The following is an 8,251-nucleotide window of genomic DNA, read 5'->3' on the forward strand; positions in this document are numbered from 1 at the left end:
CCAATGTAAAAAGAGAAAGATAGTAAGAAAGGAGGAAGAAAGAAATAAGAAGAAAGAAATAAGAAGAGAGAAGTAAAAATTAGGATTGGGGAAGAAAAGATAAGATATTTGGCTTATATGGATAAGCTGTGGGGCGCAAGCGACGCGAACGCGTGAGTGATGCGCTCGAACGGATAGCGCTTCTATGAAATGACGCGGACACGTCATCCACGCGGTCGCGTGGATCGATTTGTGCCATTAGCGCGAGTGCAGCCTCGCGGTCGTGTAACTCTCTGTTTGAAATTCATATTGCCAAATCTTTGGGTGACGCGGTCGCGTGGTTGACGCGATCGCGTGGATGGCCTAAATTTTAAAACGGCGCGGACGCGTGGGGCATGCGTACGCGTGGCAGGGCTTGTGCTTCTAGCACGAGTCCAGCCCAATTCTAGCTCAACTTTCGGCCATACACCCTTTTTACGTCGATTTTGAGGCACGCGTTCGCGTGGGTGATCCGGACGCGTGGGAAGCATTTTTCCCACATGACGCGGACGCGTCATCGACACGGTCGCGTGGACCAAGTTTTGCCAAAGGCATGCCTTCAGCCACACTTTCGCGTGACTCTCTGTTCAATCTTATTTCTTCCCTACGCACTTGTGACGCGGACGCGTCAACGACGCTTACGCGTCGCGTGCATTTTTTTTAATATGAAATATGCAAAATGTAGTATGCAGATGCAGATGCAAATGTTATGAACAATTCCAGGTTCAATAAGAGAAAATAAAACTCAAAAACAAACAAAACTGAATTAAAAAAGGAACGATCATACCATAGTGGGTTGTCTCCCACCCAGCACTTTTAGTTAAAGTCCTTAAGTTGGACATTTGGTGAGCTCCCTGTTATGGCGGCTTGTGCTTGTATTGATCCAGGAATCCCCACCAATGTTTGTACGTCCAATATCCTCCGGGATCCCAAACTTTGCTTGTGCACCCGTCTTCTTATTGATCATCATGATTCCATCTGGGTGGCCAGCAGTCTGAATTCTCACTGAAGCGGCCAAACAACATCTTAGACCCATTCAATTGAGCTCTGTACCAACCCCTGCATTTAAACTTAAAGCTTCCAACCATAATGAATTTTTCAGGATAATTCTTACCACTGACCATCTTCCTCTTACTCTTAATGCCAAAAAGAGCTCTAAGCTGACCATCTGTCTCTAGTAGCCCATATTCAAGTGGGGAAGTAAAGGATAAGGATAGGAATTTTACCCACTTGAATGTTGTGTTGGACGGTAATGGTCTTGGGAGAGATATTTCTAATGAATTTGCAAGCTCCACTCCCTTGTGCTCTTCTCTGACAACTTCCACCTCTTTGTAAGCTTCTTCAATTTCAACCTCTTCCTCTTGGTGGCTTTCTTCCAATTCAACCTCGTCTTCATTGTTTACCAAGGGCATGGGAGGTTGTGCTTCTTCTTCTTTAAACTCCATCTCTTGATCAACCTCTTCCAAGTCTTCAACCATGACATGCCTTGGAGGTTGTACACCCTCTTCAACATCAATTTCAAACATCTTGGAAGGAGGATTTATGAACGAACTTTCCAATGGAGGTTCAGCATCTCCTAAGTCTTCAACCAACTCTTCTTCTTCTACAATGACAACGTTCTCTACTTATTCCAGTACGAAGTTATGCTCTATGCAATCCACTGGAGTTTCTAGTGTCTTCTTCATGCTGCATTTTTCATTAGATTCTCCACATGAAGCCATGGGAGTCCGTTGAGTGTCTGAACGTCTGGAAGATAATCAATTTATTGCTTGCTCCAGTTGATGAAGGGTTGCATTAAATTGGTCTATTGATTCTTCGAAGTGAACCTGTGATTCTTGGCTTGATGGATATTGATATGGTGCATATGGAGGTGGTGGTCCTTGGGAGTAATTGGGTTGGAATTGGGGTGGTTCTATATATGGTTCATATGGTGGTTGGTGTGGTGGATAAGGGTTAGGGTCATATGGGGGTGTTTGGTGGTAAGGGGCTTGTGAGTCTGATGGTTCAAAATTATATTGAGGAGGAGGGGGTTCATAGGCATATGGTGGGTCTTGTTGGTAATTACAAGGGGGTTCACCATATCTATCATCTTGGTATGCATTGTAGAATGGTCTTTGTCCATGATATCCTGGAAGGTGTTGTTGCCTAAAGGGTTGATCAGATCCTCTTGGCTCTGTCCATCTTTGATTGCTTTGACCTTGATGCATATTCCTGTTATAGCTTCCTCTTCCTGCAACATAGTTGTAACCAGACTCATAGCCAAAGGGGTGAGAGTTCATAGTAGTAGAAGAAAATAAAAACAAAAACTAACAAAAAGAAAATATTTTGAAAAAGATATAATTTTTGAAAAAAAAATTTGAACTTTGAAAAATAAGATAAGATAAGATAATTTTTTTTTAAAATAAAAATATGAAATTTTTTTTTTGAAAAAATATTTACAATAACCAATAATAAGGCACACGTTTGCAATTCCCTGGCAACGGCGCCATTTTGAAGAGAGAAACTTTTGCATGGTCTAGAATTCACAATAAATTCCCGTTGCAAGTATAGCTTCTAAACCAACAAAAGTCCCTTTCTACAAACATTTTGGTTGTCACAAGTAACAAATCCCTTTAAAATTGATAACCGAAGTATTTAAACCTCGGGTCGTCTTCTCAAGGAATTGCAGGGAGGTATGTTCTTATTATTGGTTATGCAAAGGTATATTTTGGGGTTTTCAAAAGGGTTGAACAAGTAATGTAAAATAACAAGTCGTCAAAATAATAACTAGTAAAGCTCTTGGCAAGGTATGAGAATTGGAAGTCCTATCCCAGTTATCCTTATCAATTGTGATGAGAATTGGATTTTTCTCCCACTAAGTCAACCTCTAACCATGAAGGTAAGTTAAATGGATGAATTAATTTTAATCCCTCAAGTCCTAGCCTTTCCTTGGGAAAGACTAGAGTTAGTGGAACTCGACTTAATTCTTGAAGAATTCCAATTTTCAGTCAACAATGAGTTTGATAACTCAAGAGCCACCAATCAATCAACCAGAGCCAAAAGGTAGAAAAATCTAAATTATTTATATCATAAATAAAAGAAACAAATCATAGATATGAAAATACCTCAAATTATATTAACCAAAAGAAAATCATAACATGAATGGTCATTAACCAAATAAAAGAGAAAATAAATAAATAAGAACATTGAACCTGAGATGAAGAAGAAATATTCCTAATTTCTAAAAATCCTAATCCTAATCCTAAGAGAGAGGAGAGAGCCTCTCTCTCTAAAAACTACATCTAAATTATGAAAAGTGTGTTATCAGTCCTCCCTTCATTCCTCCACTTTGCAGCCTTTAGTCTGTATTTTCTGGGCTTGAAATTGGGCCGAAAATAGCCCAGAGTTCGCTGGTTATGAAATCTGCCACGCTGATTTTTGCAAATGCGACATGTTCGCGTGGAGCACGTGTTCGCGTCGCCTATCTGTACGGCCACTATGGCAATTTATATATCAAACGAAGCCCCAGAGGTTAGCTTTCCAACGCAAGTAGAACCACGTCATTTAGATCTTTGTAGCTCAAGTTATGATCATTTTAGTGCGGGAGGGTCAGGCTAACAACTTTGCAGTTCCTTCAACTTCTTGTATTCCTTCCAATTTTGCATGCTTCCTTTCCATCCTCTAAGCCATTCCTGCCCTGTAATCCCTGAAATCACTTAATTCACATATCAAGGCATCTAATGATAATAAGAGAAGATTAAATAAAAGAAAGTAAAATCCAAAGAAGCATGTTTTCAATCATAGAACAAATTCTGGGAAGGAATTGTAAAACATGCAAATCATATGAATAAATGTGTTCATACCCTGACCGAGGTCCTCCAACCCGACAAATTCATAAAGAGGTCCGACCTTGTCCTAAAGCTCACACCTAAAGGTCGGACCTCGGACAATAAGCAAGGAAGGCCCATCAAAAGGAACGAAGCCCAAAACCTAAAGGCCGAAAAGGCCTAGGAAAGGCGGTTCCACAAAGATAAAGATAAAACCCCCAAAAGATAAGATAAGATAAGAATATCTTATCCAGGGGAGATCACCGCCAACTACTATAAATACACTGGAGCACCCAGGTATGGCATTCATTCCAAATCTACACATATCTGCTTGGACCCATGCTAACTTAAGCATCGGAGTGTCATTGCAGGTACAACCACCAACCATTCTGCATACCAAAGCTCGGGTCACTGAACCCCCCACCTCGGGCCTCTCCAGACGACCGAGCTACAGGTTTCAGGCCAACCCTCGGAACATTGGCGCCGTTGCCGGGGAACATGGAAGTCATCTCTACCATGGCGGACGACCCTCTCAACAATGACCACGCTGCATCTGAACAAGAGGACGAAATTGACACCGGAGAACGACCGGACAGCCCTCTATCACCACGCACTCCAGGAGGAAACAAACAGAATCGCCCAAAAACATCACTCCCAAACAAAGATCCACCAAATTTCGAAAAAGAGAAGAGCTCGGAAATTCTAGAAGCAGTCCGAGCACAACAAGACCGACTAAAACAACTCGAAGAGGACATAAAGAAACAGAAAGAAACTGAACAAGATCTGAAAAGGGAGACTCGAAAGCGCAGAGAATTAGAAGAAAAACTGCGGAAAATAGAGGCCAACCTGAAAGACCGGACGGAACGCGGCACCACCACCGAAGGCAGCCATGATCCCTTCACGCAAGAGATCATGAAGGAGAAGGTACCGCGAAACTTCAAACCACCCGATATGGACCTCTACGACGGCACCACCGATCCCAGTCATCACCTCAGCAACTTCAGAAGCAGAATGTACCTAGTTGACGCCTCCGACGCGACTCGGTGCAAAGCCTTCCCCACCACTCTCACCAAGTCAGCCATGAAGTGGTTCGACAACCTGCCACCAAGATCAATCACCAGCTTCGAAGACCTAACCAAAAAATTCCTAACAAGATTCTCTATTCAAAAGGACAAGGCAAAACATGCCCCCAGTCTACTCGGGATCAAACAAGGCAACCAAGAAACTCTCCGAGAATACATGGAGCGATTCAACAAAGCCTGCCTGGACATACAACACTTGCCCACTGAAGCAGCCATCATGGGACTAGCAAACGGCCTAAAAGAGGGACCGTTTAGCCAATCCCTATCCAAACGATACCCGACCTCCCTATACGAGGTGCAGGAGCGGGCAGAAAAATATATCAACATGGAAGAAACCTCCCAGCTAAGAGACTCTTCTAGGAAGGAATCAACCTACCCACTCCGAGATCGGGATCGGGAACAGAAGAAGAAAGAAGAACCCAACTCGGACAAGCCACGGAAGTACCACAACTACACCCCCCTCCGAGTCTCGCTGGTAGACGTCTACAGAGAAGTATGCCACACCGAAAAGATCCCACCGCCCCGACCGCTAAAACACAAGAAAGCGGGGAGAGATCGGTCCGAATACTGTGAATATCACAAGCTCTACGGTCATTCTACTAACGACTGCTACGACCTAAAAAATGTTATAGAAAAGCTAGCCAGAGAAGGAAAACTCGACAGATACATAGCAGAGAAAGGAGAAGAGACCAGGAAGAGAAGGCGGGGAGACAACGAAGATCGGGCCGAACAAACCCCACGAACCCCTGAAAGACATGTTCACATGATAAATGGAGGTTTTGCGGGCGGAGGAACATCCAAATCCTCGCGAAAAAGACACCTCAAAGAAATCTATCACGTCCGAGAAGACAGTCCCCTGCCCGAATTACCCACTATCTCATTTACCCGAGAAGATGCTCAAGGGATAACTCCCGGACACGACGATCCAATGGTAATCACCATTATCCTAGCAAACGCCAACTTACATCGAACCCTGATTGACCAGGGAAGCTCAGCAGATATCCTATTCAAAACGGCCTTCGACAAGCTCGGACTTGAAGAAAAAGAACTAAAGGCCTATCCCACCGACCTATTTGGACTAGGGGATACTCCGATCCATCCCTTAGGATACATCTCGCTACACACTACCTTTGGAAGAGGCGAGCAATCTAAAACATTAAGCATCGACTACATTATAGTCGACGTCACTTCAGCATACAATGTCCTCATTGGGCGACCAACCCTAAACAGACTGGCAGCTATAGTCTCGACCCCACACCTCTGTATGAAGTTCCCTACCGCAAAAGGAATCGCTACCCTAAAAGGCGACCAAAAACTAGCGCGGCGATGCTACAACGAAAGCCTGAGCCTAAAAGGGAAGGAGGTCAACACGATAGAACTCGGTCGAGTTCAATCCCGAGAAGATCTTCGGCCACAACCAGAGGGAGAGACCGAAAAAGTCCAGATTGGGAACACACCCGAAAAAATAACAAACATAGGAGCAAACCTCGAAACGGGCCTAAAAGAGGAACTCATAACCCTCCTAAGGGAGAATTCCGACCTCTTCGCCTGGAAAGCCTCCGACATGCCAGGCATAAGCCCCGACCTGATGTGCCATAGGCTATCAGTTTACCCGGGATCCCGACCTGTCCAACAAAGACGCCGGAAGCTCGGACCCGAGCGCATGCAAGCAATAGAAGAACAAGTACAAGCACTGCTAGATGCAGGGTTCATTAGGGAAGTAAAATACCCCCTATGGCTCGCAAACGTGGTCCTGGTAAAAAAGCCCAACGGAAAATGGAGGATGTGCGTCGATTACACGGATCTCAACAAAGCCTGCCCCAAAGACCCATATCCACTACCAAACATCGACACCTTAGTAGACGCAGCCTCAGGCTATAGATATCTCTCCTTCATGGACGCATACTCGGGATACAATCAAATTTCGATGTACGGACCCGACCAAGAAAAGACCTCGTTCATAACCCCAAGGGCAAACTACTGCTACGTAGTAATGCCCTTCGGGCTGAAGAACGCAGGGGCAACCTACCAGAGGCTAATGAACAAAGTGTTCTCAGAGCACATCGGACTACAGCTGGAGGTGTACGTCGACGATATGCTGGTAAAGACCCAAGAAGACAGAAACTTGCTGACCGACCTCACCAGTATCTTCGGCACCCTCAGAAAACACAACATGAGACTTAACCCGACAAAGTGCACCTTCGCCGCAGAAGCCGGAAAGTTCTTAGGCTTCATGCTGACTCAAAGGGGCATCGAAGCAAACCCGGACAAATGCCAAGCGATACTCAATATGAAGAGCCCGACGTGTGTCAAAGAAGTACAACAACTGAATGGAAGGCTAGCCGCCCTATCAAGATTCTTGGCAGGATCAGCAATAAAGTCACTACCTCTCTACTCACTCCTAAAGAAAGGGAAACCCTTCTCATGGACCTCGGAGTGCAAAAAAGCCTTTCAAGAATTCAAGGAATTCCTCGGGCAGCCACCAATCCTAACTCGACCTTTAAAAGGAGAAGAACTCGTACTATACCTCTCGGTTGGAAATCGAGCAGTAGCTTCAGCGTTAATACGAGAAAACGACCGAGGACAACACCCCATATACTTTGTAAGCAAGGCACTACAAGGGGCCGAATTAAACTATCAGAAGATAGAAAAATTCGCCTACGCCCTAGTGTTCACAGCTCGGAGGCTCCGTCCCTACTTTCAAGCCCACACCATCAAAGTCCGGACGAACCAACCCATGAGACACATCCTCCAAAAAACAGACCTGGCAGGACGAATACTACAATGGGCGGTGGAACTGTCCGATTTCGACCTCCACTATGAAACCCGGACTGCCATAAAATCTCAGTATCTAGCCGACTTCATCGCAGAATACACTGAAACCCCTGGAACCCCACTCTCGTGGAACCTGTATGTCGACGGGTCCTCAAACAAAACTGGAAGCGGAGCCGGGGTTATACTCGAAAGCGATCAAGGAACGCGGATAGAACTATCCCTAAAATTCGAGTTCCAGGCTTCGAACAACCAAGCCGAATACGAGGCCCTACTAGCAGGTCTAAAGCTAGCCGAAGAGGTCGGAGCCCAGAAAATCACGATCTTCAGCGACTCCCAGGTCGTCACATCACAAGTAAATGGAAGCTACCAGGCCAAAGACCCAACTATGAAGAAATACCTGGACCAAACACAGGCACAATTACGCCACTTTTCAGAGATACAGATTCAGCACATACCTCGGGAACAAAACGCCCGGGCAGACGCCCTCTCAAAGCTTGCCAGCACCAAGCTCGGAGGCAACAACAGAAGTCTCCTCCAGGAAATCTTACAATCTCCCTCCGTGCTAAGAGA

This window comes from Arachis stenosperma, chromosome 9 (assembly GCF_014773155.1).
Source record: "Arachis stenosperma cultivar V10309 chromosome 9, arast.V10309.gnm1.PFL2, whole genome shotgun sequence".
NCBI classification, from domain to species: Eukaryota; Viridiplantae; Streptophyta; class Magnoliopsida; order Fabales; family Fabaceae; genus Arachis; species Arachis stenosperma.